Source organism: Diadema setosum, chromosome 1, assembly GCF_964275005.1.
Source record: "Diadema setosum chromosome 1, eeDiaSeto1, whole genome shotgun sequence".
NCBI lineage: Eukaryota > Metazoa > Echinodermata > Echinoidea > Diadematoida > Diadematidae > Diadema > Diadema setosum.
In genome coordinates, this window is record NC_092685.1 from 5,787,569 (window position 1) to 5,806,031 (window position 18,463).

Consider the following 18,463-nt stretch of genomic DNA (forward strand, 5'->3'; position numbering starts at 1 on the left):
AAATAATATGCTATTTCTTTCTTGAAAGCAAGAAATCCCCAAAACCCATATAATCTCTATTATTATATTTCAAGTAATGTTCTTTTAATCCCCACGTTTAAAGACCAAGTAGCATGGGAATTCATGGGTGGCCCAATTCATTCGTGGCCCACCAGGGTACATTCGAAAACCATGAATAGACCGGTCAGCGAATAAGTGCATCAAAGGGTACGCTAATTGGTAGGGGTCGATTCCAGTTGAGATTCTACAGAGGAGCTTTGTGTTCGTACTTTAATACATAGAGATCAGTGATGAAGCTGTACACAATTCTTAATGGGGATTATTTGATATATATGAACTGGGCCAGCCTTCTGAATTCACAGGCTACCGGGTCTTTGGTATATTTATCACATTAGTCATTATTTTATTCAAAATCATCTTTTGATGATTGTATGAAATTGGTCCACATCGATCGACATCTACAAGATTCTGTCAATAAATTACAGAATAAACTTCAGAACCACACCAGTCAAAGGGTCTTACATTTTACTGCCTTCTGAAGAAGAAATTGTTTCTTCAAATTCTCCTTGTTAGATTGTAGTTCTTAGAATGTGTGTGTGAAACATATTGCACTTGGCCAGTTTACTTACAGGTGTATGTAATCAAATTTTAGTTCACTGGTGAGTAGTTCACAGAGTTTATTCCAAGTGCACATAGGGCTTACTTGACCTTGGAAAAACAAAGAGTCCAAGTTAGTCTAGCCATACAATATGAGTAAAACAAATATGATCTATGGTATGCAACCAGTAGCTCATCACTGAGCTCTAGGGTGGGAGGTATGTGACAATATATCCCAATCAAAGATTGTGATAGATGCCTCTCGCAGAGATGCCATATTTGTCTTCAGCAAGCATATATTTCGTCTTAAGGGTGTCCCGAAGATTTAGAAGGCTCATGCTCGTAGAAGGTAAGCAAGTAGCTGCATCCCGGTACATGTACCAGCCGTGTGTTCAAGTGTTATGACGTACACATGAGATAGTGACAGGGTAATCCAGACCCTCTCTTGTTCCTACAGACAAGGCATAAGTGAGCGGGTACGATCATCGTCATTCCACTATCGGTCATATTCGGCAAGTGAGTCACCCTGACAAATATAGTAAGACAAACGAAGGTAGAAGCAGGCTGAGTGTATGGAAGAGGAGTTTGGAGGAAAGGGGCTCGGCAGAAAAAGGATTGTTATTTTCTTTAAAGGATCAGTGTCATACAGGTATATATGTCAGCAAATATGATGAAAACAGGAAGATTTCAATAGTTAATCAGCAGAAAGTTCATCATCAGGTGACTATTTTGACGGCTCATTGTCAGTTCTCATCACCTGACCGACCCTAGACTGAGAAAGTTTTGAAACCTGAATTGGTTTACACAGTCATCATATTTCAGTCTCATTATTCTCAAAACAAATGTTCCCATCCGTGCCAGACCTTTTCTACTATGTTGATGTCAAAATGATGACAACATGATACACCATACATGGAGACAGCTCGTTGCAACTTGAATTTCAGAAATAAACCTCGCAGAATGACTTATATTTCACTACTCAAGCTCATGCCAAAGCCATAATATTTTGAGGTGGTTTTTATATTTGTTTTTGTGGTTGTAAATCATTAAATTTGTGGTATCCTTGAGGAACCTTAATATGATGACTCTGACATTTGACCGCCATCTCAACGAAAGATGACAAGCTTCTTATCTCTATAAATTGTACCAGTAGTTGGCATCTTAGACTTTGGCTGTGTTAGTGGAAAACTGCAATATATGTACCCCTATTATATTATTTTAGTCAGGAAATGTTTTCTTGAAAACATTTGTTTTTCTTTTTGTCCAAAAGCTCAATGTTTGAGAGCAGTGCTGTTTGAAAATCTATGAAATTTGTCTACAAAGAAGAAAAAAAAAAAGAAGAAAAGATATTAGTGCACTGGATTCTGGTATATAGCCAATTACTAGCTGAGAGGGAGATAAAAAAAAATGAAATGAATTAGATTAAAGAGATAATGATACATTCAATACATGATTCTTGGCAGCAGTTCTGAAACAAAGCCTGTGCGATTCTTGTTGTCGCTGAAACAATCTTTTGTGTTTGCCTTTTCGTTCAAGATTGTTTGAGTGAAAATGGTGAAATGATTATTTATTGTAGCATGTGTTGTGTGTGAGAGCATTTATGATAAGAGACAGATTTTCTGCCTCATACAGAGATGCTAAGTGCCACTTTTTTGCAATATTTTTTTTCTTCTTTTTTGAAATATTTTTTTTCTTCTTTTTTGAAAAAATACTGTGCCACAGGTTTCATGGAAAATATTGTTTTCTCATTATTGTACTACTGCACATGTCTATCGCAGGAAAGGCAGGAATACTGTTTTTCCACAAAAAAAAAGAAAGAAAATGTAAGCCTTTCAGCCCTCAGAATACTGCAATGTTATTTAGAATATTGGCATCCCTGAACATTCATATAAACAAGGAAAGACTACCAGTACATTTTATTTTTCTGGTGTGTATGTGCAGTTCACTTTGTAAAACTTAAGTGTCTGTCACCAAAGTCTGCTGTGGTACCTCTCCAAACATGGCTCTGAGCCAATACCTTTTCCACAGCCTCACTTAATACGTAGGCTTCCCTGTAGAAAGTGTTACAGAGGACGGGGAGATGAACTTCCACCAGATCAGCAAATGAATGTTCCTCTGTGCTGCATTTTGATTTGACCCGCGAATGACCCGAGGGCTGATGAAACTCTGGGATGGGGGGGGGGGGGGTCCATGATTCATCTTGTCGAATCAATAATGTGCAGTTCAAATGAAGCCAATTTCAATTTGCTGTCCCATCATCCTTCAGACAGACCTCAGTAGAATATGGTACAACTGCGTATTATGAGAGTGTGCACTGGCCTTTATTCCCTACTTGATCGTCTTTCATGCTTGTGTTAATGGATGGTGCTACACACTCTGCTTTTAAATGGATATGATACAGTGATGTATGTACAGCTGTATGTTCTCATTTCTAAATTATGTACTTTAATGTTCAACTTCATGGAATTGTTTTTTATCATCTTGGAGATGCCATCTACTCATTGAATGCTATATACTGTATACGCCGAATATTTCGAAAGTCAGCTGCTTTTTGCAAAATTAAAGGACAAGTTCACCTTCATCTACATGTGGATTGAGATAATGCATCAATATAAGTGGAACACATTAGTGAAAGTTTGAGGAAAATTGGACAATCCGTTCAAAGGTTATGATTTTTTAAAGTTTCTGTGCAGTCACTGCTGGATGAGAAGACTACTGCAGTTGATGATGTCACATGTGTACAACGATATAAGGAAAATATAAAGAGAATTCCACAAAATTTCATTTTTTGAAAAAAGTACACACTCCCTCAACTTGTAACTGATATACAGGTATGTTAACAGTAATATTACTCCCCCTGCTTTCTGAAAGAGGCAAGTCATGTGCTCTTCTATTATGCGAGAAAAGTGAAAATATGTTGAATTTTCTTTATAGTTTCTTTATATGGTTGTACTCATATGACATCACAAACTGTAGTTGTCTTCACATCCAGGAATTGCGGAACTGAAACTTCCAAAATTCATAACTTTTGAACGGATTGTCCAATTTTCCTGAAACTTTCACCTATGTGTTCTACTAATATTGCTGCATTCTCTCAATCGTCATGTTTATGAAGGTGGACTTGTCCTTTAAAAACACGCGAAAATATTTACTCTAATACCGATATACAAATGTGACGTACGTGTATGTATTCATCCGTTCAGTACAGGACTCCACGATTGCAAATTTAACCACTCATGAAATTGTCGGGAAGTCCCGATTCACGAAAATTTAGACTCGCGAAATATATGGCGTATACAGTACTGTGTTTGAGTGACTATACTTTGAAAGTAAGGATGAAAGCTGGAGTCTCATCAGATCATAGTTTGTGTAGGTAGAGAATTCTGCCCAGAAATTATTCAAGATAACATCTCATTGATAAGATTTTGACTTTTTTTTTTAAAGAAAGATTTTGACTTTTTTTTTTTTAAAGAAAGGTGATGTGTGTTGTACTGTTATTTCCCAAATCCATGTATTTGAAATCCCTGTATTTTGTATACTTAGTCTTTTTACTTTTGCCATTCGGCAACCATGTCTTGTTAAGGGTTCAACTGTCAAGGCCTTTACGTTTGCTGTTGTGTGAAAAAGATTAACCCCTGAACGTGGATACAACATTGTGATTTCCGAATACCCAGTCAAGCAGGTAATAGCAACTTTCTGCGGCCTCCCTCCTTGCAGAATGATGTGATAAAAGGAGGGGACAAACGAGAGGCGTGTTGAATAATTTACCCTTAATTGAGTTTGGTGTGAGTAATATTTCTAAGAGCAAAAGTTTATATGTAAGTACATATCAGCCATTTTCTCAATCTGAATCTTAAGTCCATTTTCAAGGTTTAGAAACCACCAGTCAACAAAAGTTTGCTTTCATTTCCTGAAATCAGCTAAAAGAAGATGGGGTATGTGGGATGCTTGCAATTTCAAAGGTTTAGGCAAAGAAATCACTCTATGAGCATATGGGATGTGTAGTCACAAAATCCCTATCTACCTTGGTAATTTTGGGGAAAATATATGTTTGTTTGTTTGGTTTTTTGTTGTTTTTTTGCAGATGCATTTTTCAGATGCTAAGTTTGAAATTGATATAATTTGCCCTACTGTAATAAAAGGAAAATAAGGAAAATATTTTTAGAGATAATCAGAAGTTTGAAAACTAAAGGTTATATTAGCTAAAAGGCTTTGCCAGTATTTTTCTTTCTTCTGTGAACTCTGACTTTAATGGGTAACATGATGAAGCCTCACATATACTGTATAAGCTGTTATTTTTGCGAGGGTTTAATTTTCGCAAATTTCGCAAATCTCAGTTGAATGGCAAATTTAACAACACGCAAAAATGTCTCCTTGTGCGAGGGTAATAGGGTGTTAACTTTAGCTTCGGCGTCAGTTCACGAAAACAACATCTAGCAAAAGTGTCTATGACCTCCTCATTTGTGAAAATATCTGTACGCGAAAATAACAGCATATACAATAATTGATAGGCACATTGCATGGTGTCTTTAGGCAAAGAAGTGTGTCACTGCCCTGTCCTACATACTTCTGTACGAATTTAATGGATAGCTTTTATCTCATCGTTTACTTCCCTTTGAAGGAGTAGTTTCTATTCATAGAATGCTCTGTCTTCAGTAGAATTTAAGGGGTTTTATTGTCTTTAGTCAGTGAAATGTAGTTTGGAGACATTCATTAAAGAATGAAAATACAGAAATTTACAATATGTCTGGAGAATATATCTGCATATTGTGGAGTAGTTGAATGATAATAATGATGATGATGGTGATGATGATAATGATAATTATAATAATGTTAATGATAATGATGATAATAATAACAATAATAATAATAATAATAATAATAATAATAATAATAATAATAATAATAATAATAATAATAATATAATAATAATAATAATAATAATAATAATAATAATAATAATAATAATAATAATAATAATAATAGTGATAATAATGATGATAATAATAATATTAACAATTATAATAATACTAATGGTTAATGATAGTAGCCATAATGAAGGGAGTTATGACTTTTAGGGTATATAAGTCATCAATAAGAGAAGTCTCCCAAGTTATACTTCAATGCCTGCTGTATCCATCCTTTATGAAGGTTTTTAAGCTGTCCCTGGCTCAAGGATGTTTCTAAACATAATGCTATTTACCTCATTCAGACTCTGGGAGCAATTCATTTTATTTGAATTATAGATCGATGGCATAATCAGATTTTATGCAAGATACTCTTTTGCTGAACAACACACACATTTCATCAGGAGCTGGCAAGGTGTGCTACAAAGGACCATCATCTTTCATGGACTTCACTTTGCTGCCAATATCAGCGGATACTTTGGCAAAGATCAGAAAATCTGTTACAGGCGACTGTCCTTGTATGGTGCTTTGCACGTAATCAAAAGTATACAGCACCAAGGTGTTAGTAAACATGCAGTGCAGCGCAGCACATCAACAACAGATATCTGACAGAGACACATTCTGAGTGCATTATGTACTGTGCAATGTCAAAGAGTTTGAACAATATTTTCTGTGGGTCTTCATCTCTTGGTATATACTGTGGAGTCATGCCCTAGAACGTAGGAATATTAAAAAACATATTACATATCAGTATGTCGTCAATTTGTGCCTGAAATTGTGGTAAAACTGAAAATTTCTTTTGCAACTGTGTGTCAAATACCATGCTTCTCTTGCTCCCCCTCTCTTTCTCTCTCTCTCTCTCTTTCTCTCTCTCTCTTTCTCACTTTCTCTCTGTCTGTTCCTCTCAGATGAATATATTCCAAGATTATAAAGAGGGTAGCAGTCCATTAAGCTCACTGATGGCATAAAAAGATTAACCGTGAGCCCCGATGGGATCCTGACTACAGTGTGAGATTTTCATTAGCCTTTGTGAATTTCAAGCTCCATTTGTTTTGCCTAGAGAGGAGGAGGAAGGGGAGGGGAGAGGCCCCGGCATTCTGTCTCTCAGATCATCTTCATCTCAAGCATGCCCATGGGAGGACGGCTGAATGATTTGTTGATTTTGCCTTCAAGAGGAAGCTTGATGCAAGGAGAGTATGTGATCGACAGAGGAGAAGGGGAGGTGGGGGGGGGGGGGGGAGGTTGTTGATGGTGGGTTAGAGGTACCAATTGAGAGGGTAAGAAAAATGTTATCACTTGTATGAGTATTATACTGACAGTTTAGCAGCCGCAATGATAATCAGCATTATAGAATGAATATGATGATAATGATGATTGATATTGTAATATATATATTTTTTGTTTTGCTTAACAATATGCAGTCTCTATTTTTGCTGAGCACAAGCCCAGAATTGATGAAAGAGCTTTACATTGAGCTTCCATCAACTGGAAATGACCAAGCATATCATGAATGTACACACTGAGGGAGTTTTGAGGCCCTGTATACCCTGTTGCCTGTTGGTAAATATCCCAATACATTATCAACACTCAAAGCAGATAGTCATCCTTGGTTTGTTTGTATTTCTATGAGGAAAAATAAACGTTTCTGTCAGCCGATGTAAAGCACTCGTCATAATACAGTTTTCCTCAAGTCATGCTAGCTTATTGGTTTGATACACGTTTACTTGCACTATTTTGCTGTCAAAATTAATTGTTCTCTGTGGTGGCAAGAACTGATATGTAACATGCTACCACCAAGTGTTGAAGGAGGTAGATATCTTTAAACATGCACAAAAAAGTGGACGTCTTTTCTTGAAGATTATAACTGACAGTATGTGGCAGACGAGCAAAATCTGGTATACACTGAAGCCAGTAAGTTCAAAGAGCACCAAGTCTTCACAGATCATTTACTGAACATACAAGTACATTGTACATTGTAGGGCGACATTGAGATCACAGATACTGTGTGTAGCCACTGCTCTCTGCCTTGTTTTCTGTGCACATTTCTGTATCAAAGTGGAATTGACGTGCAAAGCAGCATGTGCATGCATACGTGTACATATAAAGGCGATATTGTGCAATCAGAAGGTGAGGCGAGCTGCAATTCAATAAAGCATACCGGGCTCTACAAGTATACGTCTGCCATTTGTAATTCTGACACAGTCACAATCAATCACTTATACATTGTAGATTATTCGCTCCTCGGTGCTACTGTGCATGCATCAATTTGTTGAAAATGCATCACACATCAATAATACTGTGTGTATTGCATATATATGAAAAGCTGTCAGACTGACAAGTGCACTTAACCCTAAAAAGACTGGGGGGGGGCCTAAAAGGCCCCCCCCTCGACATTTCGCGCGATTACTCTGCAACACGCAATGCTCTCGCCGCGATGCTCTATGACTTTTTTCTTTCGAGTTTCCCGCACATTTTGACACCAAATTTGTGACGCCCGGGGGTACGGTTCTGAAGTTACATAACTTTTTGTACATGCACGTGAGGCCGAAAATGGCTCAAAAATGTGATTTTGTGTACGAAGTCAATGCAAATTGAGTTTTTTCACATGGTTCATATAAATATGCTTATTTTTACTCTCAATGGCTAAAATTAATTTGTTTTAGGAGTATTATGCTTCAAAACGTGTCTGCCACAAACTTTGTTAAATAAACAACAAAAACAAAAAGGTCGAAAAAACAAAGAAATACATAAGAAATTCATAAAATAATAAAATAGATAAGAAATGAATTTTGATACTGAATTTTTTTTCAAGTACATTTGGTAAGAATGCCACAAAGAATAATTTGACCAAAAATGAGCACTTTTGGAGCTTTATTTACTGATTTAGATCAAAGGGTCTGATTTCTCGCATAAATTAGCATAATTAATCAAAATAAAATAAAAGAAGACTATTTTGTAAAATTTAAATATACGATCTTGTAGATTACATCGCACACTACCATTGTGCAAATTTCCGCGGCGATCGCGCGATCCACGGCCGAGATCTTAAGGGGGGGCCCTTTAGGCCCCCCCCCCCAGTCTTTCGAGCTACCAAAATAGCCCAGTCTTTTTAGGGTTAAGACCATGAGAGTAATTGTACCAAGAAGGCTAGAGAGTGAGAGAGAGAGAAAAAAACAAACAAACAACAACAACAAGAGAGGGTGAGATGAGAGATATCTGTTGAATTGTGTTTCTGTGCTGGCATCTGTAAATGGATTTAGGGTAGTCACATGACTTGTGTTGAGCCATTAGCCCAGATCTGTTCTGCAAGAAGGTTCGAAAGACTCCTCATGCACTGCAATTTGTTTGATGAGACACTTAGGTACAGCAAGGCATGGTGATGTTGTTGATACATTGTATGTGCAATAATCCAGGAATTGTATGTACAAAGTGCCATAATATACTGTATACTGTGAATATTTCGCGAGGTTTTTATTTTCGCGAATTTCGCGAGTCAGGTGCTATTCGCGAAATTAAAGACACGCGAAAATATATCGACTCTGATCCCAATGGGGATATGACGTACGCGTGTACATTTCTCCGTTCAGTACAGGACTCCACGATCGCGAATTTAACCACTCGCAAAATCGTCAGGGATTCCCGATTCGCGAAAATTTAGACTCGCGAAATATATGGCGTATACAGTAATTAATGCAATGCATATTACATTGTACATTGATTGATGCATTGATTTTTCTCCTTTCATTTTGGGCTTAAGTGTACATATATGCATGCTGTATTAAGTCAAAAGCAGACAGTATCAGTCCAGGCATTGTTTGAAACAGTGTACAAGAATGCCTGCTAGAGTGATATGTATGTGTGTGCTTGTCTTTGAGTGTGTGTATGTGTGTGATTGAGTTTGTTTGTGCGTGTCTGTGTTTGTGTGTGTGTGTGTGTGTGTGAGTGTGTGTGTGTGTGTATGTATGGTGCATACATTGACATGATGACTAGTGACATACGTGTATTGAACCTGCGAGGCACGAGTGTGGAGCTAGTTGTAATGTACAGCCTGCCAAATATGTCGCCTCGCTCGCTAGTCCATGGTCGTCAAATGCATTCAGAGCAGAATTGTGCTGGGGCTGTTTGCACAGTATATGCTGGACATGTACATATGATTAGAGAAATATGAGAATGTATAGATGTATTATTGCTTTTTTCCAAAGTGCAGTGATGGATTGGCAAAATACCAGGCTATCATGTTGCTCTAAGAGTGAGGAAATAGCAAAATTGCTTTTCTTTCCACAGGATTTGTTATGAATATAAATATTGCATCTACTCATGGGGTTTACATATTTACACTTCAAATTTGTGATTAATATGACAGTGGTATCACTGAAAACATGCCTGAGAGATTTCAGTAAATTTATGTTTAACCACAAATATTGTGATTATATATTTTGTGCCTAATTTCAATACTGCAATTACCCGAGTTCCCTTCTGTACAACTTTGATACAAATGGGTTGATGTAGTTAAAGCTTGCAGTGCACTCGTGGCACAGCTTCAGTTCTCTATGTAGCCTACCATATGATTTTTTTTTTGTAGTGCCTTGTGCACCTGATACAAATTTAAGTGCGCACACACACACACACACACACACACATACACACATACATAACTATCCCTCTGAACATAGAGTGAATTTGTGGAGTACATTCATTGCAATATCAAAATGTTGCATTGCCCTACTGTGCAACACTCTAAACTTCCCCTTTACCTGGCATTAGTTTATATTCAACGCATCAGTATTCAACTTGTGCAGTGTGAAGAGGGAAGGATTTTGGTAAGTTGAGGTTTCCGTGAAATTCCTTGTATTTCCTGCCTGATGCATACAAATGTAAACTGTGGTATTTACATGACCTCTTCCAAGTGTAAAACAAATACAAACCAGAAAAAGAAATAAATTTCTAGAGAAATGTTACCTTGTGACCATAACTTGATTGATGTGATGTTCATTGGTGCTAGCTTACATTTTAATTCAAACTGTGTACTTTTATGTCCAAATGCTTCATATATTCCTATACAGGATATACATGTGTACTTTGATGATGATGTATACAGTTGGGAAAGTCCCCCCCCCCCATCTTTCACACACACACACACACACACACACACACACACACACACACACACACACAGATATCCATGCATTAAATAAATGATATAATGATTATTATGGAAGAAAAAAAAAAGCACAACAATACTTCTTGGAAGACAATGCCTGCTTGCATAGCATTATTTGATCATTGGTATTATACCATTCAACTGTGGAGAAAAAAACCATGCAAAACAAAGAGAAAAAGCAGACTGATGAACTAGTTTATTAGAGTATGAATCTTTCTGCCAAGTATTGCCTCTCGCTATTTGATGACACTCTAGTCAGCGAGTGTGTATTTCAGATCTCGGATGTCTCATTTGGCAGGATGGTAAGCCTCTCAAATCGGGCTCTCTTCGCGATACACGACACTGCCCTGCAGATCAGATCTAACCCAGCAACAAGGCCCTTTTACTACCGGAAGGATGCTCAGCACACCTTTTGTGGTGTTCCCTTTCTCGTTTAACACTCCGAGTTCTGGCAGGTAATCTGGCAAAGAAAAAAAAAAGAAAAACACAAAAAATATTCCAATAGAGAATTGACTGTGGAAAAGAAAGTTTTAGTTTCACTGAGGGATCCCATGTGTTAAATTGTGAAAACATCAAAATTTTAGCTATCTGTGTCTCATTTCAATTTTATCCATGCAGTGCATTAACATCTTGAGAAAACCAGCTATGGCATATGCTCTTTTATTGTGTATGTATTCTGATGTTTGTTTGTTGTTGTTTTTTTTTTCCATAGAATCATATGCTCTTAAAAAAAGCTGGTTGGACGTGCCCTGTAGAAATTTTCTTTCAAGAATGATTTTGTTTTGCCGTATTAAGGATACAGATATACGAAACCTGACTCGTATATTCCCTTAACATTCCTGGTAGGCAATCACCCAGTCTATAGAGAAAGGAATGACTTGTTAATGATCATCCAACGTGCTTAGATGTCAAAGTGAAAGTAAATGTGATGCTCACAGCATGTGCCTGGCATATCTAAATTTGTATATGCTAATATTCAGTATCAGTTGCCATTTTCAGGAAACTTGAAAAGGATTTAGAAGTGAAACGACATATAATAGGGCTGGGTGACACTCTTCAGTATGGCAGTTGTCATTTAAGGACATCAATGTAGAATGGGTGAGGCAGAGTTTGCCATTAAAGGTTGAAGTGTAGGTGGGAAATTGACTCTGAATTTGTAAAGGAACTTTGAGATGTACAATGTACATTGCTCTTGGGCAGCTTGGCTGAGACCTACTTTCCATCTCCATTGCATTAAGAAGTCTGGGATAAGACAAGAAGTGTTGGCAGGTGGGCCTTTTCCTGTAACATATGTCATTGTCGTAAGTTCTATCGTTCTGTGAGTAGTCATATGATGCTTCTTACAATACTGCTCTTTTGTAGTGTATCTCAGGATTATGGAGCAAAGCATTTGTTGCAAGGTTCAATCTCTGAGCTGTAGAGTAGTTTTAGGTTTACCAGTGCAGTGTCATACGATGTATTTGAGGTTTTGAGTATTACATGTGTATGGGTTTGTGCATGATACTCAGTCTTTGTTTTTATTCTATTGGGAAGATAACAATTGACATCGACGGTCTAAAGATGATGTTTATGATGATGACGATGATGATACTGATGAAGATAGTAATGATAATAATGATAAGGCTGATGGATTAACATCACACATTCCCATGGTATCCTCTTTAGTATATCATATGCATTGTTCTACAACATGGTACAAGAAATTCTTTTCATATATATGCACCTGGAGATTTTTAGTACTGTGAGAGATAAACTAATTGGTCTGTGATACTTATGATTAGAGTTTTGTTTTGTTTGTCTTTTCTCCCTGATGTTCCACAGAACCTCTTTCTTTTCCCCTCCCCACTACCCTGTCCCTAATTATTCCCCTGCTCTAATCCTCCCTCACTTGCTAGTATGCTATCCCTTCCCACTTGCATTATGTCTGTCCTCAAACATCTCTTTATACAGTAGCTATAAACAAGTTGAGTTGTATACTAGAATGTGTGAAAAAGCAAATCTGTGATTATGATATTTTTGTGGTGATGTGTGAAACAGATTGGTACTGATGATTAGTTCAGTATGAATGATATATCCACATCTTCTCTAGATTTCAGTATATTCTGCTTGTCTTCAGTGGCAAATTGACCTCTTGACCCATGACTTTATACCAGTAGCCAGAAGATGATGTTCAAATGGTCACTCATCATGTCCAGAGAAGAGCAAGAGTCTCATATTTCTCTGGCGATCAATTGCAAGTTTGAAATCAGACTTGAATTTTAACCGGAGCAACCAGTGAGTTGTTGTTGTTGTTGTTTTTTTTAATGAAAAGAGATGGCAATTCGTATAATGAAACAAATGCTTTCATTGGGTCCATGTTATAAAAGGTATTGTGATGCATGTACACTTGTATGTCAAACTTGACACTTGAGCTGTACTTCTAGTGCATATTTCCAGTTAAAATAAGTTGAGCTCTGTGACACAGTACAGTGAGCCTGCTTTCTCATTCAGTTCTTGTAGCAGAACTCTTGAATGTCATGATCAACTACATGCATTCATGGTGCCTTGATTCCCTTAGACTTTGTCAAAAACAAGTTTTGCAAAGTGAATGTATCATATAGAACAGTGATATCAGCAGTTCTTCCCTTGTATCAAAACCAGTCATGTTTGATTCTGAGGGTCACCACTATTTAAGTATCATACTTTCAGTATCGGGTGTAGTACACACTGGTTTGAAAGAGACCAGGGGATGTGCTTTTCAGGATGTCATTTGAGCTGTGATACCACTTTCATGTAAACTATCTCTTAATGGAATTACAGTTTGTTGAATGTGGTGGATTAGTAACTGGAAAGGCAAGAACTGGTGTAGAGCAAAGTATTCTGTTCAGTCAGATGAATTAGCTCTGTGCATAAAATACTGTACTTACGTACACATGTATCACCTGGTGTTTTCCTTCGTCATGTATTTTTCACTCTTCACTTCTAGCAAATTTGGCAGATCCAGATCTAGAAAGCTGGAAAGCAGTGGTATTTATGGAATGTGCTCTGAGCAAAGCAAGTTTGGCTTGCAGGAAATAGAATTTGATAACATTAATGCAATTACCTCCTTGGAAATATGCTCAAGTACTTTCATCAAATTGCTTTGCTTTTATGGAGTTAAAATACATGAAATCTAATGAGGGTTAGCTTAATAGTTTAAATTAATCGTGTAATCTGTTCATGAAATGGCCTGCAATTCTGTTGGCTTTATCAAATCACACATGAGAAGGTGATGAAAATTTGTCGCAGAAACAGGTGTGATTTTGCCCTGGTAGTAAAACTGAACATGAACATGGGTTAAAAAAAAATGAATAAAAAATAAAGTAAAACAAAAAAGAAGAAGAAAACATGCTTGAATGTGTGTTTTGATCTTTCCCATAACATCAAATTTGAGCATATTCCATGTATCTTAGTACAGTATTTTTAGTTTTGTGAATTTGGTAGTTAGCTGTCTGAAAAAATTACTGGGAATGTTAACTCTTTCATACATTATGCTTTTTAATACACATGATTCAATGAATGAGAGTTTAACTTCATATTCCACATTTTTCTATGCTACAGACCATTACAGTTATCTTTATTTGCACAATATTGTTTGTATGAGTATGTGTGTGTGTGTGTGTATGTGTGTAGGGGGGTGTTGTTATGATGTTGCAAACAAAAACAAGATGCGTGTGTGAAAATCACAGGTCATGTGATTTGGCACATCTCAGCATGTCCTTGTGACATTTAATATGATTGAGTGTGGTTAATCTGAATGAAAGTAGAAGATGCCAATACATCATAGGAAAGGTACAATAAACTTCCATAGAATACTACAGTGATTTTACTGCTGCTTTCTGCATGCTGAAAGTTGGCTTGCTATTCTGAAACAGAATGCTATGATCGGGATAAGTGTATACTAGAGCTGCTTTCTTTCTTTCTTACCAAGTATTTACACTTTTCACAAATGCAATGTTTCATTTCACTTATTTGAGTGTATTACTGCAGAAGCAGGGATTTGTGCCATCAAACATTTTTTTTTTTTTTTTTTTTTTGGGGGGGGGGGGATCAACATTGCAGGGTACAAACACATTTGTACTGACTGTATGTAGTAGTGTGTGTTCCTCTGTGTTCCTGATACAAACCCACCTATTGCATTCTAAATGATTGTCGATTTACATATTTGTCTGTTAAGCCGTGATGACTCATAAATGTCTGCACAATTTCAGGGTTGCCTATCAGATCCCTGCCTGCCAGCCATGGCTTCGTTGTGTGTATTCCTGAGTGAGTTTGATTGAGCACTGCTCTCATTGCCACTTAAATTTTTGGCCCATTGCTACGTGCACAGGGATCTGAAACAATTACAAAGTCCCCACACTTGTGATAATCAATAGCTGCCCGCTCAGACTGCTGTGATTTTTTTTTGATTTTTTATTTTTTTTGAAGTGGCTGTACAAGTATAGCTGTGTCACAATTTGTGCATATTGGTGGTCAATATTTGTGAGTGGCATACCTCAGACGGATTACTTCTGTTTGGTAGAGTGACAGTACTGCCATGATCCCTAGATATGTCAGTTTGTTATAATTAGAGACCTTTCATTATGGCCAGAACATAATAAAAAACTACAATTCTGTGTTTTTCTCTGTACACTGTATATCCAATTGGGCATATGGGCAGGGCAAGGTCTCTATACTGACCTGTCAGCAAATATGCGTTCGATTAAATTGCCCAGCAGCAGGTTTTGCTTGACCCGGGCAAGCAGACGTGTGTTCGAGCATGCTGCATTATGGATACAGAGTACTTTAGTGCACCTCACTGATTGCATGTTTTGCATGTAAATGATCCTAAAAAAGAAGCCCGCTGAAATCAGAGTGACATTCCAGGGCTTTCTTTTACCGTGATGCATGGCACGATGATATGCAGCCTAAATGTAAGATTGAATAGTTCCTTCCTGCCTACTAATGAGTCTAGTCAGTATGGTGGTGAAACTCTTCAGGATTTTGTCACTTCAGCATCGTAGATGAAGTTGTGTTGTGAAAGTGCGTTGTGAAATGCAAATTAAAATGAACGCAATTTAATAAATGGGATTGTGTAATGATTCAGCCGATGGACTGATGGATGCACATTAACCCATTGAGGACGAGTCCCGAGTATACTCGGGCAAGCGTCTATGGGAAATACGTGTTGTAGCAAAATCAAACCGTCCTCAACAGGTTAGTACCTGCAGAAATTCTGTACTCCAGGATGCATCAAAGAATATATTTCTATGACATTCTTTGATTCAGGTTGATTTATGCTTCATACCTTGAGGGATTAAAATGGGCTGGTATACATTATAGTATATTTAAATTTCAATGCAACATATATATTTGAGAAGATACAGTAGGAAGGTGTGCTGTATGATAAAGATCCAAACACTAACTTTTGCTGGCAGACATTGTTAAATGTACAGCATTGAGAACTGAATATACTGGGTTGATAATGTTGGTGTTGAACAGCTGGTGTGAAAAATGCAAATTGTAGTATTCTACACGTACAGATTAGATGTGTATGGGTCAATCACCAGTCTGAAATCCTTTCTTTCATGTGATGAACAATATAATACAATACAATTTTTATGATAATATATTATGTAGGCCAGTAGGATAATGCTTTCAAATTACTTAGGTTACATTGTTCATACAGAGGCAGCTTGGTTATACCTCCATTTTCTTGATTGCGTTGTCACTACTTGGTATTGTTGTGTTCAGGCCTTGACTTTCTGAAATATGATGACAAAGTGCATTACCTTATGAATTTGACTGGTAAGTTGTGCATTATTATAGTGTGTTGCAGCTTAGCAAGCACAGTGCTGAAATACATGTAGTTGTGTAATGCAGATATTCTAAAGTGGTCTTTGAATCAACGGGCGGGGTCCAAACTTGCAAATTACTTCAATTTACCCCCTCCCCCCCCCCCAAAAAAAAAGATAGAAATCATTGTGATAACATGTATTTTTGTAAAACAGTTAAACATGCATTTTATTTTCCTTTGAGAGAGGATGCCAACGTCGTGTTAGTGGTGACATACAGTAGGGGAAAGTCCTTTTTCAGAAAATTGTTCATCTTGGATGATTAATTGCATTGATGGATCCCTGCCCTATAATGTTTGGAAGCTGAGCAGATCTCATGTAGTTGTGGCACTAGTGACATTTTCAGCATGAGATGTGATATAGTGTACCAGCATTTTTCTAGCTTTTTCTTTGTATTGTTATGATACGATTACTTGCTGTTTTTATGAAACAGCAGTCGCATGACACTTTGGAAACCTTGCAAAGAAACTGGTGTAAACAGTTCTCTCCATGTGGTCATATGATAGTTTATATCCTGAATCTTTGGTGATAATCAAGCTATGATCTTGGGCTTTTCAGGTAAGTTTCTGCTTGTACTGTGAACATGGCTTATCTGATCAAGTAGAGAGTGAGAGAGAATAGCTCAGTGAAACTTTAATTGTCACAGTGAGTCGCAAGTTGCATTTCAAATTGACACACGTTTGAATCCTTAAGTGCAGTCAGAATTGTCAGGCGTTGATGTGGCACCGGTAATGAGGTAATGTCCTCTGACAGTGTGGTGTCAGACAGTGTCCCACCCACTCCCCCTATAGCCAAAGGCGATGTTGAATCAACCCTCTCCTCATTCGGCAACTCAGTCATCCTGTGTTGTTCGCGACAAGCCCAGCAGAATGCGGGGCCACTGTCAGTGGGCTCGACGGCATGCTCCACAGTCGTTGTTTTGGCAGTCTCCGTCGTCACCTAACAAGTTCTTCCTATTGTATGTCATATTCGCGCAGGGTTCAACGCATGGTGTGACAAGCCATCGTCTCTCCCCCCAATGCACTACGCTGTCTGTGCGTGCTGTGCTCTGAAATCGGGACAGGCCTCATCCGCTACTACAAGGATCTAATTAAGCGAGAAAACCGCAGCAGATCGTGCTCGGCAATTGCCGAGCTGCATCACACAGTGGATGTACCTGTAAGAGGCATGAGCCAATGACCAGGTCACCGCCAAGTCGCATCCTTTGAGTCATCTCTCTCAGCCTGCTGGCTTTGAGGTAGCGTTAAAGGTGAGAGTCAAGTTGGTGAGCAGTTTGCCACATGGATTTCTGTGCCTGCCGGATAAAATTTAATCATATGCCTTTTTTTTTTTTTGCAATGTCATTCCAGAGCGGCAAACAAACCGTCTGCTTCCTAAAGTGTGTGTTGTTCCCTGTGCAGTTCTATAGATGAGTCAGATTGTTGATATCACCTAACCCTTGAGATTGGTTGAAGCATTGAACATTTTCAGGTCATCTCTTTATATGCCTTATTCTTTGTTCTTTGTAGCAATTACCTGCTCAAGAGAGAGAGACTAAAAAAAAGAAGAAAAAAAAGAGGAAATATTGGTAAGCTCTAAACAAAAAGATAAATTTTGCAGCAAGTGTGCTATATGACGAAAATCTCTCTTGAAACCAAAAGCTTGACAGTGGCATTATGATGTAGATGAGTACATATTTTTCTTCACCTGCCAAGTCAAAATAAAGAAAAAAAAAAGTAAGAAATAAACAGCTAAATGTTGCATTGGTCCCATGTACACATGTGTGTGTTTGTAGCTATCATGCATAGTCATATAAGCTGTTTTTCTTGTTTTACAGTTTGTTTTTTTAATTGTGCTATTGAGGTTGAATTATTTGACATCGTCACAATTCAACTGAATTTATGCAATGTCTTAAAATGATTATGGTTAATTCTAATAGCACTGCACATAGGCAAAAACTAAGAGGA

General features: G+C 37.5%; 1 protein-coding gene across 3 annotated transcripts in view; it reads left to right on the forward strand.

Annotated features, from left to right (window-relative positions):
• LOC140247002 (EH domain-binding protein 1-like) overlaps positions 1-18,463 on the forward strand; it is a 99,604-nt gene that overhangs the window by 11,964 nt on the left and 69,177 nt on the right. For 2 of the 3 annotated variants that reach the window (XM_072326311.1, XM_072326323.1), the window contains exon 3: positions 17,495-17,766. The exons of the other annotated variant lie outside the window; for it this stretch is intronic. The gene's annotated coding sequence lies outside the window, so the exon portion shown is untranslated. The remainder of the gene's footprint in view (positions 1-17,494; positions 17,767-18,463) is intronic. 3 annotated transcript variants of the gene reach the window in all.